Raw genomic sequence first — 24,828 nt, 5'->3', positions numbered from 1 at the left:
GGTAGTGAGGGGCGGGACGCGACGACTAAACGCAGGAGCACCGGCAGGCGAGGAAAGCTATGGGTTGTCACTTCATTAGAAAAAAAAAAAAAAAAGTTGCTCCTACTAACTTGCTGCACCGCTATAGGGACAAATCAGTTTCCTATGGATATAAGAAACTAACCTACTTCAGAAATGTTACCCTTCAATACCAGCTAAAAGAAAATGGGCTAAACCACAGAAAATCAAAAAGTTTTTGGGGTAACGTAAGAAAAGTTTGTACTTGTGTCGTGAAGGGTGATGTGAGTGTTTGGTGTTCACTCAGACACATGCAGTGGTGATGCTGCTACTGAGCCCTTGATTTGCATAGCTTGTATATATTTAACGCTCTCTCTCTCTCTCTCTCTCTCTCTCTCTCTCTCTCTCTCTCTCTCTCTCTCTCTCTCTCTCTCTCTCTCTCTCTCTCTCTCTCTCTCTCTCTCTCTCTCTCATGATTAATCAGTCAGTCGTAGCAGACAGACGTTCTCTTCTGTTTGTCTTGACAAGTACTGAAAACCCTGACCTGATAATGGATATTACAGGCTGTCTTAGCCTCTCAAGACCAGGCATATAAAAGTTCGTTGGAATTGTTCCCTGAACCAGGTAAACGGCAAATTGCAAGCAATCCAAACTACTGTCAACAAGCTGACGAGAAGTCTAGAATTCACAGAAAAGAAAGTAGAGGATTTGAAACATCATACGAAACAACCGCGAAAGAGAGAAGGAGGAGGATGAAGAAATCATCAGAAATGTCAATGAGGACTTGTAGAAGAGTTCTGACTCTATAAACGAGTTAGAAGAGCGCGCAATCGGCGTAACAATCTGCAGATTGTATAGGTTTGGTGGAGAGTGAAGGTGAGACGTGGGAATAATTAGTGTTCAAGTTTCAAAACTCCTCGAAGGACAAACTCCAGCTGCCAAACATCAAGGTTGAAAGGGGCGCACCGTGTTGGACAACGAATGGAACACCGGCAACGGCCAATTGTTGCTCGGTTCAGAAGATTCAGTGACCGCGAAGCAATGATGAGTGTGGCGAAGCTTCGTGGGACACGGATCTATATTAGCGAAGATTTATGCCCGGCGTCACAGAAAATCAGAAAAGAAAAACTGCCTTCCCTTAAGCAATCAAAAAGCGAGGGAAAAATGTAATTATTCTAGCCATACGAAACTGATCCTCAGAGAGGAAGGCGGGTGGGTTACGGTTCGAGCAAACTACGCGAGACAGTGAGACTGTTTCTCGAAGCGACTCGAGTGGGAGGTGATGGAGACTCCAGTGTGGTGACTCCTGTGTGGCTAGTGGTGTGGGTGGCGGCGGTCCCAGTGCTGCTGTTCACTGTCGTCCCGATGTTGCTGGTGCCGGTGGTTCCGGAAGTGGTGCGTCTGGCGGTGAAGTCGGTGGTGGCGCAGGTGCTGGGGATGGCGGTGCTTTTAGCTGTTGCCGCCAAATGTGCTGATAGCTCCCGCCGTGCCACTGCCGTGGCAGGTGGCGCCAAAGTTCTCAACGACGGAGGTGCTGTGCCGCAGGAGGGCCATTCTGTATGGGTCAGCTGAGTGGGGATTCCTGTCACTCGAAGATATCAAAACGAGTTTCAAAGGATTAACTAGTAAGCTGTTTATATTTGTGTTTTGTTTATTTCTTTACTATCTTACTGGATTAATCACGGAAAATGAAAATTAATTACTCCATATTCATAACATACTTCCATTTTCTATTGTGAGTAATAGTGATCTGGTCAATATACTAAATCGTATCCATAATTTCCCATTAAATGTTAACTATCAATTTTTATCCATATCATCATACTGATGATGGAATTCATGTCGATGATATTTTCGAAAACCTCATTTCAGGTGAAATATGCAGAGCGTTTCAATGGCCAATTTTGCACGATTGCCAGTCGACTCTCATTTGTAAAAACTATTAAAAATTTGAAGAAAAACATCTCCAGATTATGATGGTATTGGTGTCAAGATAGTTGAAGGATGATGCAATGAAATTTCCCATATTTAGGGTACATTATAAATATATAATTTAGAGATGGAATATTTCCGAAAAGTCTGCGAACTGCCAAAGCTGTAGGCTAGCGATAAAAAAAAAAAAAACGATAAAATTTATCACAATATTATAGGTTAAAATGAATATTATCAGTTTTTCGAGAAAAAAAAAGTGAGTTAAAGATTATTGAATTACCTTTCAGAGCATGAACTATTATCTGTCAGTATGGATTTAGACCAAAATTCTCATCTGAATTAGCCATACTGAACCTCTGTGAACTCATTTATCAGGCAGTTGACACCAAAATGTTTCACATAACAGTTTTTTGAGACTTAGCAAATCATTTGACACCATTCCTCATGACATTTTACTCCAAAAATTTATGTACTTATAGGATACGAGGTCCAGCTCAAAAATGGTTTGTTACTTTACTCACAGGAAACAATATACAGCATACAATGATATGCCATCTTCACAGAGACAAGTAAATTTCGGAGTGCCCCAGGTGTCAGTTTTAGGACCATTTTTTTCTGATATTTATGACGTAACAAGCAGTAGCAGTTTACTAAATATTTTAGTATATGCTGACGGACAATGCTGACGACACTAATATTTATATTCAGGGAAAGAACTTGAACAATATAGTTGCCACACTGAATAATGAACTGATACACCATCCAAACTTGTTAAAAAAACAAGAAATTAACACTAAATATTGATAAAACTTGCTACATATTATCCTATTGATCCATGATGCAGCCCACCAATACTGTAATAACACTTGATGACGTCAGACGTGATCCAGTTAAAGAAGCAAAATTCTTTGGTGTAATTATTGACTGTCATTTAAAATGGATACCGCACATGGAAGAAATAAAAGCGAAATTGTCCAAAATGATAGGCATATTTTATATAACTAAGGACAGTTTAAATTTAGAATGATTAAAACTTGGGTATTTATTTATAGTATGTCCACACTTGTTATATTGTCCATTTGTATGGGAAGGGGCTACAAAACAAGTCGATATTTTATTTACAGTAAAAGAAAAATATTACGGATCATGTTCCATTATGACAAATACGAACACACACATGCTCTTTTCAGTGATCATAATTTATTAAAACTTAGTGGTATCAATATGCAGACAGGTCTTTTTGTATACAGTTTCATAAACATATACCAGAACATCCATTTTGAATTCAAAGCCCATCACCTTAACACTTCGCTTCTCTTCTTACCTTTTTTCTTGTTTTTCTCTCTCTCTCTCTCTCTCTCTCTCTCCTCTCTCTCCTCTCTCTCTCTCCTCTCTCTCTCTCTCTCTCTCTCTCTCTCTCTCTCTCTCTCTCTCTCTCTCTCTCTCCTCTCTCTCCTTTGAAACGAAGAGAGAGAGAGAGAGAGAGAAAGAGAGAGAGAGAGAGAGAGAGAGAGAGAGAGAGAGAGAGAGAGAGAGAGAGAGAGAGAGAGAGAGAGAGAGAGAGAGAGGAGAGAAATCTAGGCTTAGCCAGGTATTATTTCCTCACAGGTATGTACGGAAAACCCACCTAAGCAGTTCTTGTCACAGAACTTGGGCCACGCGGCTATTATTTCTTCACAGGTATATATGGGAAACACACCTAAGCAGTTCTTGTCACTGAACTCGGGCCACGTGGCGCTAACCAGAGCTGAAGTTCCTACTAACAGGAAACTTGACGCACGAGTTCATTCCCTTGGGACTTTCAGGCAACAATGGTGGGGAGTAACGTGATTAGAAATGTTGTAAGGCAGGGTGTGAATATTGCTGGAGTAAAGCACCTGAACGGGACCTGGTTTGTATGGTTGGTGTAGTCAGGTAGAGGGGATGATGATGAGAGTGTCCGAGGAAGACGGTGAGATTCTCCAAAACGTGTTGAAGCGTTCTAATTGTACTTGCTTAAAAAAAAAAAAGAGCGCATGCGGGAATACCAAGGATGTCAATCAGAAGAGATCTGGAAATGTGTCAAGGCAGGGACGAGAGAAACTAGTAAAAAATGTGTCATAGTAGAAAAATTATAGATACTACAATGCTGGCGGAGACTTGTAAAATCAAACGAAAGAATAAAAAGTTTAGTGTTGATGCGTGGATGTGTAAGTAGGCGAGGTGTGAATGCGTAATGAGACATTGGAAGTGTGTCGAAGCAGGGTTCTGGTGAAGATGTTTTTATTAAAAAGAAAAAGATATAATCCGATAAAGACTTGTGTAACCAATTGGAGATGAGAGGGCGTAGTGGTAAAGGAGAACGATGAAGTGAGGATGGGAGCAAGGCAGTTCACTCCTTTGACCTCAGGAGTGAGGAAAGATCGAAAGTGACTGAAAATGTTTTGATGTAGAATTTAATATAGAAAACTGGAGACTTCCCACGTCCCTTCCTATATATCTTGACAATGACGACAACGACCGTTTTATCGTTTATTTAATGAAGCGACGCTCGTTAAGAGGAAGGGAATCAAGGTTATCGTTAATAGAGCGTGTCGTTTGTCGCATTAGGTGTTAAATGTCGCGCTTAATTAACAACAGGTGAGCTTTTACTGAGTTTTAATTCCACACTCAAATCGTACTTTACCATTAAGTAAGTGTGTATCATTAATGTTATTATTATTGTTGTTATTATTATTATTATTATTATTATTATTATTATTATTATTATTATTATTATTATTATTATCATTATTATTATCATTATTGTTATTAACACTATTATCATTATTACCCTTGACTTTTTGTACGAGATGAAAGCCGTCGCTATTTATTCCACCTCATTAATATTCATACGTTTTTAATAGTGTATTCCTGTTTACGTGGGAGGGACGTGTGTGTGTGTGTGTGTGTGTGTGTGTGTGTGTGGTGTGTGTGTGTGTGTGTGTGAGATAGACCGCCTGGCAACGTTTACCACACTGGCACTTGTCAGTCACGATAGGAAGCAACTCACCACACCAGCCAACACCCTTACCTTAACATTCCCTCCTTCCACTCACCGTCTTGCCTTCCATGTCACAAGAGCTATGTATATATGTTTCCTTTGATTAGTATAAGAATGAAGGGATTTGTATTCAATTAACCTTCTCTTACACTTTACACTACTCAGGGAGCTGCTGATGTCCCCCTTTCACTGCTAGATAACTTTTCCCCATAAACTTTTGCAAATTTTTGCACTCTTTTTTTTTTTTTTATAATAGTCTCTTAAATACTTTTGTAGCTTAGAAAGAGTAACCTTTTATTCTATCTTTTTTTTTTTGGTTTCCACACAAACCATGTTTCGCAATGGTCTGGAAAGAAGAAAAAAGAAGAGTTTATATTTACATTCTTTACTTTCCTTGATTGAGGTTAATTTGCCTTAGTTTAGATAATACTACCAGGCAACTTATGGGACGCCTCCAAAAAACCTCTCTCCGTGTCTTTATACCACCTTGCCCTTGGGTTCCTTAAAAAAAAAAAAAAAAACTGGGCCACTGAATAATGCCTTCAGGAGATTCTAGTTTCAAACTTGTTGTTGTTGTTTGTGTTGTTGTTTGTGTTGTTGTTCTCATTACTATCTTCAGGGTAAAAATATGTACATAAGTAGTAATAATTGTTGTCATCAGCCAGAGAGAGAGAGAGAGAGAGAGAGAGAGAGAGAGAGAGAGAGAGAGAGAGAGAGAGAGAGGTCTCGTTACTGTATAGAGGAAAATAGTAACCCTACTTCCCGTCTCCCTCTTGACTATCAAAAGGAGAAAAAGTCACCTGTGATAAATTAATGTGTTACTTGGGAGCTCTAATTAGATTTTACCCTGCGCTCTCTCTCTCTCTCTCTCTCTCTCTCTCTCTCTCTCTCTCTCTCTCTCTCTCTCTCTCTCTCTCTCTCTCTCTCTCTCTCTCTCTCTCTTCTGCTGCACGTAAAGCTGCAATTGGTACTATGATCTAGTGCAATGTCTTATGGGTACACTAATAAATAGATAGTTGGTTGTGTATATGTATTTTTTAGGGGCGTTGTATTATTATTATTGTTGTTGTTACTGTCGTTGCTGTTGCTGTTGTTGGATACAAATTCCAACTCCACGTGTTAGTCATGTAGCCTGGGGCTGCTGCAGAAGGGAGAACCCCATATGCAGCAGCTGCTAACGGAGTTCTGATAAAGACAGGATAGGCCTAGCAAGCCACTGTCTGATTCCCCAATGGTCAAGAATCACATGCACAGCCTCAGAATTAAATCTCCTGTACCTACTTTTCAAAGACAGACATATACCTAACAAGGTCAAAGTGATAATTTATAAAACCTGTACTGCGACTCCTACTGATGTACGGTTGTGAGTCCTGGGCCTTGACAACCAAATCAAGAAGTGAAATACACGCTGCAGAAATGAAGGCCCTAAGTATCATCAAAGCGGTAACAAGAAGAGGCAAACTGAGAAACGTTAACATCAGGAATGAACTGGACGTCATTAGTACCTTGGACTTTGTGGAGCAAGCTCAGTTGCGATGGTTCGACCACGTAATGCGGACAGAGGACAGAGCCCCGAAGCCGCTGGTTGAACTGGCGCCCGAGGGGGAGGCGACCTTTGGGACGGTCACGTAAGAGATGGACAGAGAACATTAATGAGGCTTTAGTGAAGAGAGGATCCTAGAATCAGAACGTGATGTAACAACAAACTTTTGAAGACAAAGCTCGTTGGAAAATGCTAACGCAAACTGACAGGCTGAGTCGACCAGGTGGATGATGAAGATGAAGAAATTATTATTATTATTATTATTATTATTATTATTATTATTATTATTATTATTATTATTATTATTATTATTATTATTATTTTTATTATTATTTCATATTTCTGTCCTCTTCCTTTTATTAAGTTGCAGTTTCATCGATATTATTATTTTGCTGTTTTTTATTACTTCGTTTCAGTATTTTTTCTTTCTTTTTTTTCGTATGTTGTAATTTCATCAGTGTTATTATTTATATATATTTTTCATCTTTCCATAATTTACGTATGTTGAAATTGCATTAATATAATTTCTTTCAGGTATTTTCTGGCTCCTTATTTTACGCTTGTTGTGGGTTTTATCCCTTTTTATTTCTTCTATTATTTCGTGTCTTCTTATTTTACAAATGTTATTCTATCTTATTGAGTTTATAACCTTTCCAATTCCTGCATCATGTGTCCTCCCTGCAGCATTGCTAAAATATTCACTCAGGACACTGACTATTCTCTCAGTGATTTTGGTGTTACCCTTGTCATCTGATCAGCTAATTTTGTATTTAAGCTTCACGTTATTGTGGAACTGCATGTTTTCTCTGTTTACCCCTTTTTAATAGTTTGCATTAAAATGAAAGATACTTTAGTGTACTCCAAGTTATAAATGTGATTTCACGTGTGTGCAAGAGAGAGAGAGAGAGAGAGAGAGAGAGAGAGAGAGAGAGAGAGAGAGAGAGAGAGAGAGAGAGAAAGAGAGAGAGGAGAAAAAGAGAAGAGAAAAAAAGGAAAAGAAGGAAAAGGAAAAAAGAAAAAAGAAAAGGAAAAGAAGGAAAAAAGGAAAAAAGAAAAAAAAAAGAAGAATAAGAAAGAAAGATAAGAAGATAAAGATAAAGAAGATAAAGATAAAGAAGATAAAGATAAAGGAGAAGATAAAAAGAAGATAAAGAAGAAAAGAAGATAAAGAAGATAAAGAGGAAAAAGAAAAAAGAAAATAAAAGAAAAAGAAGAAAAAGAAAAAGAAAAATAAAAGAAAAAGGAAAGAAAAAGAAAATAAAAGAAAAAAGAAAGAAAAGTAAAAGAAGAAAAAGAAAAGTAAAAGAAAAAAAAGAAAAAGAAAAAGAAAAAAAGAAAAAAAGAGGAAGGAGAAAAAGAAAAGAAAAGAAGAAAAACAAAGAAGATAGAGAAGATAAAGAAGTAGATAAAGAAGATAAAGATAGATAAAGATAAGATAAAGAAGAAGATAAAGATAAAGAAGATCTAGGAACAGGAACAGGAGGAGGAGGAGGAGGAGGAAGAGGAGGAGGAAGATGAAAAGAGGAAGTGAAGGACGCTGGACAGGAAGAGGAAGAGGAGAAACTACAGCAAGTTCTGTGTGTGCCTTTGTGCGCATCAGCGTCCTTGCGAGGTACACACACACACACACACACACACACACACACACACACACACACACGGACTTTAGTTTGAAGTAGTGAGAAGACCTTGTTCCATCTCAACTATTGGCCTGGACTTCTGGACTGTGCTGAGTGAGGGAGACAGGAGGAAGGAGGAAAGGACGGGAAGAAGGAGGGAGGGAAGCACGAGTTGGGCGGTGAGACAGGGCTGTGTGCTGGGCCGGCTGAGGGAGGCTGGAGGTGAGGCATGTAACGAAGCGAGGCAGGATCATTCGGAGCTGTGTCGGAGGGTGGGAGTGGATCAGCAGTGTAGGGTGAGGATGTGTTAGGGGTGTTATTGAAAGGCAAGCGTCTGTGAAGGGTAAAGGTTAGAAGAGGAGGGTGGTGAAGGTAGCGTCAGGGTGCCAGGGTTTAAGAGGGTGTGTGGATCAGATTGTACGTGGTGTCAATGTTAAGTGTGTCTGGTAAAAGTGTGTATCTCCCAGCCTTTCCACTTGTTACTTAAGCAGTCATGAATATGTTTAATTAAATGTAACTTATATATGACTTAAATTACTTGCTCTTACTGTCAATGGAATCTTTCAAAATTAGGCTCTAGAATTTCACCGGACAATTTTGTTAACCACGACGAGAAGCCATATTAGTCAAAGGGATCGGAATAAGTTAGGGTAGCGTTTATGAAGGGGAAAGTGGTGAAGGAACCTGCAGGGTGGAGACTGTGGAGTGTGGGTGTAGGCAAGGTAGGACTTTCAAAGAAGAAAAAAAATATATACGTTTCACATCACAATACCAAACGTTTTATGTTTTATATTTTTTCTTTAACCTTTGGTCGCACTTTTTCTTTCCTGTATTCATTTATTCGCTTCGGTTGAGTTTTCCTTATTTTTCTCCTCCTTTTATTTCTAGATTTTTTATGTATATCTCCCTTTTGTATTTTTTACATAACAATCTGTGCCTGGTCGGTGTGTAACTCTCTCGCTCTCATGTGCACGAGTTTGTTTTACATTTCCTCTTGCTACTTGTGGCTTGTGTGTTTGTTTTTGTGTTTGGCGGTTCTTTCATCCCTTGACAGTTCGGTTTGTTGTGTTATCCGTTTTTGCGCCGTCTCTCTCTCTCTCTCTCTCTCTCTCTCTCTCTCTCTCTCTCTCTCTCTCTCTCTCTCTCTCTCTCTCTCTCACTCTCTCTCTCTCTCTCTCTCTCTCTCTCTCTCATTAAAACAGCGTGCAGTGCCGGAGGAAGTTCCCAAATTGTGTATTCTAAGGGAGCAAAGTTGCATGTGCCGTGTGTTAATTGTCTTCTTTCATCTCACTACATTACACGAACAGTGGCTGGTTGTGTCTCCGGGAGTGCCCGCGAGGTTGACTTGACTGATTTATACTGTCATTTGTGAGATTTTTGGACGTATATATGAGCGAGATTCTGGACGTATGTATGGGAAGGGTTGTACTCTTTTCGCTTCCTAAATCTAATAAATTCGAAACGCAACGTGATTTTTTGTTTATTTATTTATTTATTTTTTGAGTTAACTGAGTTTTGGAATAATTTTGTTTAATTCGTATTTATGATGATTTACTTTTTTTGTTGAACTGACGCTTTTATTGACTTTAGGTTTTGGTCTGTTTCAAGTAACCCTCGACCTTGTGCTATCCTTATATTTTGACAATTGTTTGTTAGCATTTAGGTTTTATTGATTCCAGGCTCTTTCTGTTTTCAGTGACCCTTGACCTTGTGATATTCTCACTCTTGGACCATAAATCTTCCTTCCTACGCCAGGTAAACGAAGCAACAAGTACTGGTGGTGATGGCGGCCCCGTGTGAGGTCAAAGACGTGGTGTGTTACTCACGGTCGTCTTTTGGTATCGCGACACAGCTGGACTGGCATTAGGGTGGGACTCGGGTGTCTCTCTCTCACTCTCTCTCTCTCTCTCTCTCTCTCTCTCTCTCTCTCTCTCTCTCTCTCTCTCTCTCTCTCTCTCTCTCTCTCTCTCTCTCTCTCTCTCTTTCATCCCGAGGGAGTGTTGTGCATTATGTACGTACAAGTGTATATATAGGTTTGCGCGAGTTTTTTTTTTTTTCTCAGTGAGGTACCGAATAACAGCTGGCGCTCTCGTGTTCCGCTCGCATTCATGGTGTTCCAACTTCGAGAATAATTTTTGTCTAAGTCCCGTGAATGAGACCGGAGAGAGATTCTTTTGTCCTTTAGTGGAAGTTGTACTGTTTGTTTATTCATTTATTTATGTTTTCATCTCCACCATCACGGGCAAATATTTGGGCACGGAAACTCCTCTGCAGATAGTTGCGATTTTTTTTTTATTTCGTCCACTAGCAGCAGGGAGGTTACGTGTTTTACAAAGGCTGGTTCATTTGCTACAAAAATAGAAACATTATCGCTTTTTATCACATTCCATCACTGTTCAGCTCTACACTTCCCGCGACGGAGATTGATTTGATTGATTTTTAATTCAACTCCCACCACTGTGAAGCTCTTGTGATTTGGCTGCGGAGAAACCTGTATTTATTTATATACTCATTTATTAATAATTAATTAATTTTTCCACTTATTTATATATTGACGCATTAATAGACTGACTTCATTATTCACGCAGGGAAGCCACGGAACGCTTGACTTCTGATCTTCCTAAAATTTCTGATTGGGGCAGAGCAAACTTTGTATTGCTCAATGCCTCAAAAACTCAATTCTTCCATCTATCAACTCGACACAACCTTCCAGACAACTATCCCCTCTTCTTCAATGACACTCAACTGACCCTCTCTTCTACACTGAACATCCTCGGTCTGTCCTTTACTTATAATCTGAACTGGAAACTTCACATCTCATCTCTAGCTAAGACAGCTTCTATAAAGTTAGGTGTTCTGAGACGTCTCCGCCAGTTTTTCTCATCCCCCCCCAGCTGCTAACTCTGTTAGTACAAGGGCCTTATCCGTCCATGTATGGAGTATGCTTCACATGTCTGGGGGGATCCCACTCGTACTGCTCTTCTAAACAGGGTGGAATCAAAAGCTTTTCGTCTCATCAACTCCTCTCCTCTAACTGTCTTCAGCCTCTCTCTCATCGCCGCAATGTTGCATCTCTAGCTGTCTTCTACCGCTATTTTCATGCTAACTGCTCTTCTGATCTTGCTAACTGCATGCCTCCCCTCCTCCCGCGGCCTCGCTGAACAATTCTTTCTTCTTTCTCTCATCCCTATTCTGTCCACCTCTCTAACGCAAGAGTTAACCAGTATTCTCAATCATTCATCCCTTTCTCTGGTAAACTCTGGAACTCCCTGCCTGCTTCTGTATTTCCACCTTCCTATGACTTGAATTCCTTCAAGAGGGAGGTTTCAAGACACTTATCCTTCAATTTTTTGACTACCGCTTTGAACCCTTTTATGGGACTGGCATTTCAGTGGGCATTTTTTTTTTTTATTGGATTCTTGTTGCCCTTGGCCAGTGTCCCTCCTACATAAAAAAAAAAAAAAAATAATAATAATAAATTATCTGTATCGTCAAGGGCCGGGATATGATCACACCTTGGACAGGTGGCGATGTGTAGCAGCAGAGATGTGCATAGTCGTGAGGGCGAGTGCTGGTGTGGGGGCGCTGGTGAGTAAGCAATACCTGATGTGCCCCACGCTGCTCCCTGGGGAGGGCTAGTTCACTCAGTTATACTTGAGTCACACTATAAAGGCGAAATGTCGGTCTCTTCCCAGCAGCACTGTGTTGTGTTTATGGACGTTGGAACTTTCCAAACTCAGATTGTCTCGAACATCGCCACCATCAGTATGTCTGACCACCTCCTGGACTGCGGGTGCGAAGTTAGGAGTGAACCGTCGCCCTAAGGCCGACGAGCGCGCGCACGCGCGCGCGCAACACACACACACACACACACACACACACACACACACACACACACACACACACACACACACACACACACACACTCACACACACAGATAGATGAGTTATATCTTGAGTCGAGTTATTGTTATATTTTTATATAAGGTATTTCTTGTTTAAAAATTAACTAGTAGTGGACCATAGAACATTAATAGTGTCTGGCAGCAAGCATCCACTCTGAGGTAAGGGCAGCGTATCTTCGCTGTATTAGAGGATAGGATTGCTGGTCTTCAGGGTTGCTGTGTTTCCGCTCCTGTTGGACGGCGAGGTCACAACTCGTCGACCTAATGACTGCTAGTTGAACAAGGTCCCCAGCATGAAAGGAAACCTGCTCAAATTGTCGCCGTCAGGCTGGGAATTCAAACTCAAGTTGTCAGACGATCACCAGTGCGCCACTTCCTTATGATAGGTGATATATTTTCCAGTGGTTTTCCTCAAGGCCACAGGTGCGTCGTGCTGTGTGCAGAATTACACCGTTGGTGTGGCAATCACCTTGGAAACGACAACGCTAAACGCTGGGAGATGCCGCAGCACGTTTAAAGCGAGGCTGTGTAATTCCCCGCCACAACCGCGGCATTTCCTGTCCTTTCCGAATGTCTGACACAATAACTGTCCTTTAATCATTGCGAAACATGATTCGATGCTGCTATAGAATATCAGGAGCTCTATGCGCCGCTCCAACGAATAGCTTTGTCTCGATCCTTGCATTTAACTGCTGGAATTTCCTGACGTGCATCCCAACTCGCATAACGCTGGCGGTGGCGGGGCTGGGGCTGCGGGTGGCGGGTCGCAGTGCCTTGTTGGCGGTCGTGGTCCCCGGCGTGTTGCAATTTGCTGGTGGCAGTAAAGTTTGGGTTCAGTGGAGTGGAAACGTAGCGAGGCTGACGACGGCACCGAGACTGCAGGTTGAAGGGTGGAAGAGAGAGAGAGAGAGAGAGAGAGAGAGAGAGAGAGAGAGAGAGAGAGAGAGAGAGAGAGAGAGAGAGAGAGAGAGAGAGAGAGAGAGAGAGAGAGAGAGAGAATTCTGCTTTATACTTCGAATCTGTTTGGTATGTCACATATTTTCTCAGTAATATAATTCTTCCTTCCTTCATAAATTTTACTTCGTTTCCTCTGCACGTGTGTCTTTCTTCTTTGTCTTTTGTTCCTTCACTCGGCAAATGTGCGAATGACCTTTACTTTATCTTCCCATTTTTGTTTTAATACTATTACATTTGTCTTTCTTCCTTCACTCAGCAAATGTGCGAATGTTCTCCACCTTCCTTTTCTGACGCGGTACTGATATTGTATTATTTCACTGTAACGTTGCATTCTTTTCGGTAATTTATGCACCATTTTTTGTTTAGATTTTCTTTGTTTCTCGCGAGGTAAAGTTTGGTGCGTTGTGCGTCAGTTGGTGTGTGTGTGTGTGTGTGTGTGTGTGTGTGCGTGTTTGTGTGTGTGTGTTTAGTTCATCTTGCCGACTGGCATTTCTCTTCCCTGCCTTGTCTAGTGAAGCGTGTTATTTACTTTCGTTCTTTACTCTCTCTCTCTCTCTCTCTCTCTCTCTCTCTCTCTCTCTCTCTCTCTCTCTCTCTCTCTCTCTCTCTCTCTCTCTCTCTCTCTCTCTCCTTTGTTTGTCAGTCTGTTATTGTGTGTGTGTGTGTGTGTGTGTGTGTGTCCTTTGTTTGTCACTCTGTTAGTGTGTGTGTGTGTGTGTGTGTGTGTGTGTGTGCGTGCGTGCGCGCGCGCGTGCATGCGTGCGTGCGTGCGTTGCGTGCGTTCATGAGCGTGTCCATGTCTGTGTGTGAGTACATGAAGGACAGTCTCTCTCTCTCTCTCTCTCTCTCTCTCTCTCTCTCTCTCTCTCTCTCTCTCTCTCTCTCTCTCTCTCTCTCTCTCTCTCTCTCTCTCTCTCTCTCTCTCTCTCTCTCTCTCTCTCTCTCTTTCCTTTGTTTGTCAGTCTGTTATTGTGTGTGTGTGTGTGTGTGTGTGTGTGTGTGTGTGTGTGTGTGTGTGTGGTGTGCGCGCGTGCGCGCGTGCGTGCGTGCATGAGCGTGTCCATGTCTGTGTGTGAGTTCATGAAGGACATTTTCTCTCTCTCTCTCTCTCTCTCTCTCTCTCTCTCTCTCTCTCTCTCTCTCTCTCTCTCTCTCTCTCTCTCTCTCTCTCTCTCTCTCTCTCTCTCTCTCTCTCTCTCTCTCTCTCTCTCTCTCTCTCTCTCTCATCGAGCTATCATGCATCTTACCCCTACATTCATATATATTTTTTCTATTACTGCATTCATATAAATAAATAAAAAAAGTATTTCCCCTACTTAGCAGAACAAAATAACATCGGGCCCTCCCAGAATGCTAATGTTGCTAGAAATGAAAAAGAAGCATCTTTTTTATACTCCGCATTTTATCTTCTATTTAAACAGTCTCTAGCTTTACATGATTATTTATTTATCTTCTTATTAAGTGAGAAGGGCCCCGGCCAATGACAACAAAATGGAGAAAAAAACATTGAAGGTGCTGTGTATTTTGGTGAGAAAGACGTTTCATAAGCCAGGATATGTTAGCTGTTGCAGAATAACCCCGCATTATATCACTAACATACACTAACTTATAGGTATCACCTTTTTTATTTATCATCGTCTCGTCCTTGGTAAATACGAAAGAAATTGATACCTCTAGGTCTAAGTTAGCAGTCTCCAGTGAGTTCCTTGCGTCTCCTTGTGCTCTTCGCTTCGTTAGGTTTCATGGAGTGCCAATGTCCTAATTTGTGCCTCCTCGACGTGCTTCCCGTGTCTTCCTCGGTATCGGCCGCTGGTTTTCTGGGAAGTTTCACGAATCACCGACGCGTGACTGGGTAGTTGATGGCTTCCGCCCCCTTCCCTTCTTTTCCCTCCTCCGTCCCTTCTTTTCTCTTCCCGTTCCCTCCCTCGCAATCCAATGTTTACCTGTTCCCAGCTGTGTGTTTCTTGTTCCGGAGACTTTTCTGAATTACACTTAGCTTTTCACGTCTTATGAGTGAGCTTTTTTTTTTTTTTTACCCATTCCGTTTTAAATGGATCACCTGACTTGTTTCTTTTCTTTCTTTTTTATTTTCTTAGTTTCATTGATTGAAATTTGATTCAAATTTGTCGTTGTTGTTGTTGCTGTTGTTGTTGGTCTTGTTCTTGTTCTTGTTTTTCTTGTTCTTGTTCTTCTTCGTCTTCTTTACGTCTGTTTACTTTTGTTTACGTACTCCTCCTCCTCCTCCTTCTTGCAGAGCAGCTAACCCATCACTATAGTCATTTAGCAAAAATGTAGGCCACTCAATCAAATTTAAAGTAAAAGGAGCGCCTCATCAGATGACAGAAATATTAGGATTGTATGTAAATTATACGTGGTAGTAGACCATCTCTTTCTTACTTTCCTCTCAAATTCCATGTTGTTTTTTTCTATACAACATGATACAAATTCCTTTTTTCAGGCCAGCTTCGGCTGGAGGGATGGTGGAGTGGGGAGGAGCCTTCTCCTGTGCTATCCTGTCTCTTACCACTAATAGAGTAGAATAGTTACACAAACAGCCTAGTAAGGACCTCAGCGTCTGTTGCTATTTGATCTTCTTTTGTATTCTTTTGTACATTCTCCTCTTTCTCCTTCTCCTCTTTCTGCTCTGTCGTCGACACCGTCGCCTTCCCTCCATTTCCTCGTGTTTTGCCTTAAGTGTGTTTTTGTCTGTTCTATCTCTCCTTAATTTCTCGTTGCACACCTTCATTTCGCTTTATTGCTCATGACAGGTTATCACGCTCCTCCTCCGCTCCTCCGCCCCCGGTTCGTTTCATGTTTCTCATTTCTCTCATTTCTCTAATTTCTCTCTCTCTCTCTCTCTCTCTCTCTCTCTCTCTCTCTCTCTCTCTCTCTCTCTCTCTCTCTCTCTCTTAACCATCACATTTAATTTCCTTCTTCATCTATTTTCTCATTTTCTGGTCCGTTCTGTTTGTCTCTAATTATTACTTCCCATTCTCTCCCTCTCTTATTTACTTTCATTATTATACGAATGTCCCTTGTGCTCCTCTCCCTTTCTTTCCCTCTCCTTCTTCTCTACCTCTTTCCTCACTTTGTCCACTCCTCCTCTCCCTCTCTCTCCCCAGACCTGTGACTTCACAGTCAGAGAACGTGATGTCAAGGAGTTAGCAGTAATTTTATTTTTTATTCAAGGGGAGGGCGAAGGAAAATCCTGCTTCCTACTTCGTGAAAAGTAAGAAGGGAATTTCGTAATTTGCTTGCTTGAGTTTAGTCTGTATGTTCTTTTGTGGTTACTGAAAGTTTTTTTTTTTTGTGTGTGTAATAATGATAACTATATTCGGCTTATTCATTTGCAGCTTTATCGGCTGAAAATCCACGTGTTACATATTAACTTACACACTAACACACACATTACATCTTGAGTATACATTGACCATAAGGAAGTATCTTACGCAGAGAGATACTATGGCTGCCACTTGGCGCCGACAAATCTGGCACAGTAGGCACGGTATGATCAGGCCACCCCGTATATATATTTTTTTTTCAGGAGTATGTTTCTCCTCCCTAAGCAGCGGGTTACAGCTACCGACTTTTTTTTTATTTAAGAAGGCCACTGACCAAATACAAAAAAAAAAAAAAAAAGGAAAAAATTGCCCACTTGAATTGTAGTTCCTATAAAGGCAAATAATGTAGGATGTCTTGAAGCCTCCCTATTAAAAGAGTTTAAGTCATAGGAAGGAGGAAACGCAGAAGCAACCAGGTACCTAAATCACAGCTAGGTGAACAGGAGCTACACTACAAAAAAGTCCGCCCAAAGAATTTTAACTTGGCCCGGTGACGTGTTCGAAGCTAACCCCTTGTTCGTTGTTGTCCGCCCTTTGTTTACAAATGATTGATTGATTGATTAATGTTATGGCGCCACAATTGTTTACAAACGAAAGTTTGACTGTTGTAAACACTTTATATGGTATATTTCATCCCTATATTTGGCTAATCTTTTAGCCAAGTCTTGAGCCATGTTGATGACAGTATGTTGTGTTCCTAGCTGCCATCTTGTACGTGGCTGTCCGCCCTTGACTTGCGCTTGCTCAGAACCCAATGTTTACAAATAAAGGCGTGTCGATAAACATATCTGTCTGCTGCTGTCCAAAACAACATGGCTGAAGATTTGGTTAAAATATAAGCCGGATGTAGGGATAAAATAGACCCTATAAAGTGTTCACAGCAGTCTGGCTTTTCTTTGTAAACAAAGAGCGGGCAGGTGCGAACAAGACATAGGGAACTGAACTCTGACCTCCGAATTGCGAATCGGGCGTGCTAATCACTGCACCACCAGTTCATGTGTGTGTGTGTGTGTGTGTGTGTGTGTGTGTGTGAGTGTGAGTGTGTGTGTTTGGATGGTTTAAGTTGAGGTTATTGATGTACAAGGGAGTTTTTTTTTTTTTTTTGCGATATTTGTAGGGTAAATAGCTTGGAAGGAAGAAATGGAAGAGAAAGAGGAGGGGGGAGGAGAAAAAGGTGGAGAAAGGAGAAGGGAAAAATAAAAATAATAATGATAATAATAATAATAATAATAATAATAATAATAATAATAATAATAATAATAAAAACAGCATCAACAACAACAACAACAACAACAACAACGACAGCAACAACAATAACTATAACAAGAAGAACTGAAGAGACATAACAGGAACATTCTCTTTTCCACAAGTGTAGGCAAGGAAAGACAAGGTTGCTTCTCTTAAGAAACATCGCGGGATCTTCATCTTTTCCGGGATGGGTTTAAGAAATTGAGAGGGGTTCATGGATCGTCCATGGTCTATCGATGTAGTGTAGATTATTATTAAGAAACACCCACCAGGATATCCCACACTTCCCCACACTACCATTCATCTCCCCACTCCACACCCCCTGTCCACATCCCACTCCACTTCTGTTTCACGCCCCACTCCAGATCCCACTCCATGCCCCACTCTAGACCACACTCCACTCCCCCACTCCACAGCTTACTCCACACTCTAATTCACTCCCCATCTCAACTCTGGACTTTTTCAGCAGTAATTCACATCCGTATTTCACTCGCCTTCCAATGTAATTTCCTCCCTTAGCTTCGACCTGCAATCGGTACTCTGTCAATACCCTCCCCTCACTGTGCTTCCCCTCCCGAGCTCTATTTTTCCACTGGTAGTAATTTTCAGAACTTTTTGCAAGGCTTTTTTTTTTTTTTTTTTTTCAAGCAGTATTCTCATTTTTTCTATGGATAGTATTTTCTCAGGGAGAGGTATATTTAGTCCTGCTCAATTATACACTCCCACTTGAACGCTGATCCTGTATATTATTTTGCCCACACATTACACAGCAAAGTATACTCTACCTCAGGCATAGTGCACCTTATCAAAGACAGCCATGTATATTCTTCATATTTAAAACTTCCTGCCTACAAGTATTGGAAGAGTGAGTACTTCCCCTTCCATTCTCCCTTCTGCTAGTGTGTTCTCATATCCTGCTTTCTTTACCCAGGTCACCAGGTACACGCGGCCTCATTTGCTAATTTATCTTGGTGCATGCATAATTCTGGAGCGACGCAAATAGATGCCTGACTAGGTAATTGCAGTATCGCGTAAGGAACGAGGTAAGAAGAGGAGAAGATTGAGGAGGAGGAGGAGGAGGAGGAGGAGGAGGAGGAGGAGGAGGAATACAAAGGAATACAAAGGAAAGCCAAACAGCAACAGACCTTTTGGTCCTTGCAAGGCTGTTTGGTAACTGCTTCTAACTAGCTACAGGGAAGAGAGACAGGACAGCATAGCAGAAGGCTCCTCCCCACCCACCACTCCGGAGGAGGAGGAGGAGGAGGAGGAGGAGGACGAGCACAAGCAGTACAAGCAGTACAAGCGAAAGCAAGTGAACTTCAAAGAACAATTGATCTCCAGGTCTTAAATATGCTGTTTGGTTTAACTACACTACACTAGCTACAGCATTAAAGAGGAAAGGGGTAACGTTAGTATGGTGATGTGCTATGCATATAAAGGAACCACCACGTACAGGCTTGTTAGCTTCTTGTACCTTACCTAATGTTCTTCTGTTGTTATGTTCTTATATAATGTAGGTGGAGGCAGACTGAAGAACAGGAGGAGGAGGAGGAGGAGGAGGAGGAGGAGGAGGAGGAAACTCATGGATGTTGAAATAGATAAAGATGTATTTAAACGATGAGCTACATAACAGTGTGTGATGCAAACAAAAAGAAGAACGGATGTATCAGTTAGAAGCGGGGCGTATCTGTCACTTTGTCATCCTCCGCGCACAGTGATATCCCGGCCTGACTGCGATGGGGAGTCGGCAGCCTCCCCTCTCACCCACACTCCCGCAGCGTGTGGGTGAGAAGCAAGGAGGAATGATGGAAAGCATAATAACGAAGTGGATTCAGCGTGAGAGATGTGATGTAGATACGAAGCTGAGCGTATGAAAGCGAAGGGAGACGTGAGTGAGGATGACGGACAGGGAGTGAAGGGAGAGATGGAAGAGTTTTATGTGCTGTGAAAATGTCCGACGCACCTGTGGCTAGGATGCCACACACACACACACACACACACACACACACACACACACACACACACACACACACACACACACACACACACACACACACACACACACACACACACACACACTGACACACACACACACACTGACACACACACACACACACACACACACACACACACACACACACACACACACACACACACACACACACACACACACACACACACACACACACACACTGACACACACACACACACACACACACACACACACACACACACACACACTGACACACACACACACACACACACACACACACACACACACACACACACACACACACACACACACACACACACACTGCATGACTACCTTATCAGTACAATCACAGTCTGATGCATGCATGCGCAGAATTTTGTGGACTTGTACACCTTTTCGGCAGGTAATTTTGATACTATGAAAGAAATGGCGCTTCGTGAGGAGTATTTTCTTCATGCTGTCATTATGTTTTCTTAAATGCTTCAGCGGATTGCCACGTATGTTTAGAATTACTTATACGACCACAAAGTTTCTGGAATAATCTCTGCGTAATGATAAGAACGAGTGTAGCTTGAGATAGAAATATAATCATGTGGAATAATGATAATGGCTGGAAAATGTAGCTTTGGACTCATCTGTGCCACGCAGGCTTTAGTCATTTTTTTTTTTCATTGTTGTTATCAGGTGCGTAATTGGCTCCATTTGGCAGTGTTGAACCCGGAAGCATGCGAAGTGAGGGCTGCCTGCGGGGGAAAGGGAGGGCAGGGCGTGGCGGGGATTTATGGGCAGGAGGGAAACAGGACAGTGGTGGTGTTGTAGGGATGAAGGGACACGATGGGTTTGTTGGGGGGGGTGATAGGATAGGTGGCAGGGCTTGGAGGTAGGGTAATGATGCTGGATGGGGTGTGTAAAGAAAAATAATAATACCATGACCCGCGGCTGCTTTTATTATTATTATTATTATTATTTTTTTTTTATGCAGGAGGATCACTGGCCGATGCTTCCTTACAGTGGGACAGTTTTAGAAAATTACGAGATGTCCTCGAGATTGCTTTTTGAAGCTTGGGACCCCTGAGAAAGATGTTTAAAGTGAGGATAAAGTTTGGTCGGGGTGTGTGAACACGCTGATAAATTCATGATTCATGATTCATTTTATTTTTGTTGCCCTTGACCAGTGTCCTTCCTGCATAAAAAAAAAAAAAAATGGGAAATGAGTAATGGTGAAAGAAGACAGGTTGAACAAAAACTATACATGGAAAGATGAGGATTTTGTTGGATTATCACGGAATTGACGTGCAGCAGACATTAGTGGAGAAAGTAATGAGAGGCCTTATAACAGAAGATAGATGATGAGTGAAGTAGGTGCAGGTGAGCCATCACTTAATGAACGTAGAACAAAGTAACTAAAACTAATGATAAAACCAATGATTAATTTGAAATTGTATTAATAAGAACTGTAAAAAGAGAAAGAAAAATATATTCATGCCAGTAACAAGCCTAGCAGTTAATCTGTATTCTCAATCATTCATCCCTTTCTCTGGTAAACTCTGGAATACCCTGCCTACTTCTGTATTTCCTCCTTCCTTTGACTTGAACTCTTTCAAGGGGGAGGTTTCAAGACACTTATCCTTCAATTTTCGATGATTCTCTTGACGTCTTTCGGGACTGGCGCCTAAGTGAGATTTTTTTTTCTCCGGTTTTGTTTCCCTTGGCCAGTGACCCTCTTTATAAAAAAAAAAAAAAAAAAAACTGTTCACGAAGCTGGGTTGTGACAGACAGCGTCCCAGCTTGTAATGTGACGCTGATATACATTCGCTAATTAAGTGATGATGTGATGATGAGTGCAGCCGTAAAATGCATTAATGAATTGAAAAGTCAGAAATCATTCAGTGTTTATAGACTTGCAACATGTCAATTTCACGACGTAATTAAGCGTAAAAATACGAGACACAAGCCAATGGTTCATACGTCTAATATAAAACTTAACATTGAGCTGTGGAATTTCAACAGAGAGCTTTCGGTATTAGCATACATCAAGAAGTACTGAATCAAATATATGACTATAAGACAAATTTATGACGAGCAAAATAATCTTATACAAAAGTAATTTCCATTACACGTTGAAAGTGTCTGTTTTATATGTTTTCTTAAAATAATGTGGATTATTGTTAATTCAGTGGAATTGGAATTTCCTATTTCCTTCTCATAGACATGGAATTATATTAAAAGTACTGTGAACTATGAAATTGTGTTGCTCACTTGCATGAAGGGAACAATGAATCAAGGTAAAAACCTCAGATGTTTTTACATCACAGACTTTGTTAATTAATTCAGTAGAGAACGACTTTGCTATTAAACTTAGTTGTGGATTAACATCAGTCAGCTTAGAGTATTGTAACAAGGAGCGGTCTGATGAGTAGTGTTCCTACAATCGGTTTTTAGTTGAATCTTAAGTACTACAAGAATAACGGGAGAAAGAGGGAACATGTGTGTGGGAAAGGTGAGAGCAGAACTCAGTATGAAACGTGAAAACTGTTTCGAACGTCTCACGTTTTATACTATCATATTAAGCTTGGACTACACTTTTTCCTCAAGTCTATTGTCTGAGCGTAAGAGAATAGTGTAATACTCCAAGTATCTGACGTGTTACAGTGTGTAGACTTACGGCAGAAATCTAGGTCATATCTGTTTCTTTACCAGCCGTCCATATCACTCTCACCTCGTGTTGTGTAGTGCGCGCATCTCATCATTCTAGTTTCAAAGTTCAGAGAGAATTACCTGGTATTCATGAAAAGTAAACTCTTATTTTCAAACGGTTTAATATATCGACAGAACTCTTTCCTTGCGTAACTTCTTTCATTTTCTTTAAATAAGTAATAATTCACTGCTTTTGTGCTGCTGTTCCCGACCTGCAATGCACTGCTGCTGGCTGTCACAAACATTCAGGCAGGATTTGTTGACTGAGCAGCGAAATGAAAAATGTTCCATCTTTGGCCAGAAAGCGAAAACTCTGTTGTGTAGAGTTTTGGCTTTATTATTGTTATTATTATTATTATTATTATTATTGTTATTATTATTATTATTGTTATTATTATTATTATTATTGTTATTGTTATTATTATTATTATTATTCTTATTCTTATTCTTATTATTATTATTGTCATTGTTGTTGTTGTTCTTGTTGATGATGATGTTACTGATGATAATGATGAGTGATTAATGGATTACAGTAATAATGATAATAATAATAGTAACACTACTACTACTACTACTACTACTACTACTACTACTACTACTACTACTACTACTACTACTACTACTACTACTACTACTACTGCTGCTGATGATGATTGTTATTATTATTATTATTATTATTATTATTATTATTATTATTATTATTATTATTATTATTATTATCGCCATCATTATCACCATCATCATCATCATCATCATCATCATTATCTGATTAAAAAAGAAGGAAGAGAAGACAGAATATATGCACTTGGTGGGAAAAATGACTAGTCAAAAGAATCATGTGGAGTCCTTGACAAAAAAAAGAAAAAAAAAACATTTTGCCTTCCGTCATGAACTTGGCCTTCCCTCACCACCACTGTATCACTGCATTTTACTGTGGTTGCTTTAAGTGCGGTTTGTTCAAGAGGCGTGCGTATTATATCCTTCCATACTTAAGGAATGATATTATGCCTCCCGAGATTTTTATTCGTGTGACACGAACATAGGGTTTGTCCTCTATGTTGGGTTGATATATAACTCTTGTCTTTATGTACCATAACTAGTACACAAAAATGCATAAATATTAAGGTACCAGAATAAGAGTTCTAGAGTTCTAGAGAGTTCTAGAGAGTTCTAGGGAGTTCTAGCAGGGTTTTTAACAGTACAACTGCAAGGCGATCGCGGAGCAGTGGAGGAGGGTGGAGGGAATGACTGAAGTGTTAAAAACCCTGCTATGAAGCTATGAATATAACGTTGAAAGTTAAAATATATGTGCATAGTGCGTGAAGATGTGACCTGCAGGGGAAGGTTAAACCACGCGCTTTCCAGAAAGAAGATAATACGCAATAAAATGCATAAATGTAGAATCTCATAGTTTTAGGATTTTAGAGAGAGAGAGAGAGAGAGAGAGAGAGAGAGAGAGAGAGAGAGAGAGAGAGAGAGAGAGAGAGAGAGAGAGAGAGAGGATAAAAAGACAACGCAAAATTACAACGCAAAATTATTCACCTTGAAACTGGAAGGGCGACGTTAACAACATGCGGAAACAGATTCACTTTCGCAGAAATTGAAATATATCGAGGACACGTGCATGACAGAGCGTGCGTGGAGGCGTGTTTGCTCATGATGAAATTTATTACACCGTGAAGCTCTGAGCACCTTTCCTGACGCGAGGCCACTGTGCGTGATGAAGTGTAATGGACAGGTATTTTGTAAGTGACTTAAAGGGGTGCACATGACCAACACAGCACATTGATTATCTGGCACCCGTGTTGCTGTCATTGGTTTGCTCGTTCTGCTAGATTGGGTGTAAAATTAATTCAGAGGAAGAGGAAATAGATTGACTGTGATAGGAATTTAGAAGAGAAGGGAAGAAAGATTATTTGAACGGTATTGCTCTCTCTCTCTCTCTCTCTCTCTCTCTCTCTCTCTCTCTCTCTCTCTCTCTCTCTCTCTCTCTCTCTCTCTCTCTCTCTCTCTCTCTTTTTGTTGTCATGTATATTCAGCTTTTTTTTTCTAAATTCAGGGAAGGGAAGGGAAGGGAAAAATATTGTTTCCCTTTTTTGTCGTTTTACATGTTTATCTACTATCTATGTGCTGAATTCAGAGAAGAGATGAAAAGATGGTTTTTCTATCTTTTCATCAGTTTCTCAACAATAATATTTTGTCCTGAATTCAGAGGAGAAAAGAAAAACGTGTTTGTTTTCCGGATTTCACTCGTTTTATCCAGTATTTTGTTACTTGATTTCAGTAAAAGGTTGAAAGCACATGCTAATTCCTGTCTAGGTAACTGCAGTTTTTTTTTTCTTGAATTCAGATCAAGAGATCGTGTGGCTGCTTTGCCTCTGTACATTTATCTATTGTCAATTTTTGTCTTAGAGTTCAGAGGAGAGAAGAAAAGATCCTATAATTTTCTCTGAATTTCTATTTATCGGTTATTTTTCTTCTGAATAGAGAGGAGGAGGAGGAAGAAAGAAAATATGGTAGAATGGTGTTCTACAGATTGAAGATTAGAACTAAGGCCGCGAATGTTGTAGAAGT

General features: G+C 40.7%; 1 long non-coding RNA gene across 1 annotated transcript in view; it reads left to right on the top strand.

Moving 5' to 3' along the window:
- Window positions 1-1,482: 1,482 nt before the first annotated feature.
- LOC135104505 (uncharacterized) overlaps window positions 1,483-24,828 on the top strand; it is a 126,532-nt gene continuing 103,186 nt past the window's right edge. The window contains exon 1 of the long non-coding RNA XR_010270461.1: window positions 1,483-1,622. This is a non-coding gene — a long non-coding RNA (uncharacterized LOC135104505). The remainder of the gene's footprint in view (window positions 1,623-24,828) is intronic.

This window comes from Scylla paramamosain, chromosome 10 (assembly GCF_035594125.1).
Source record: "Scylla paramamosain isolate STU-SP2022 chromosome 10, ASM3559412v1, whole genome shotgun sequence".
Taxonomy (NCBI): domain Eukaryota; kingdom Metazoa; phylum Arthropoda; class Malacostraca; order Decapoda; family Portunidae; genus Scylla; species Scylla paramamosain.
This window is presented reverse-complemented; position numbering and strand designations above follow the sequence as displayed.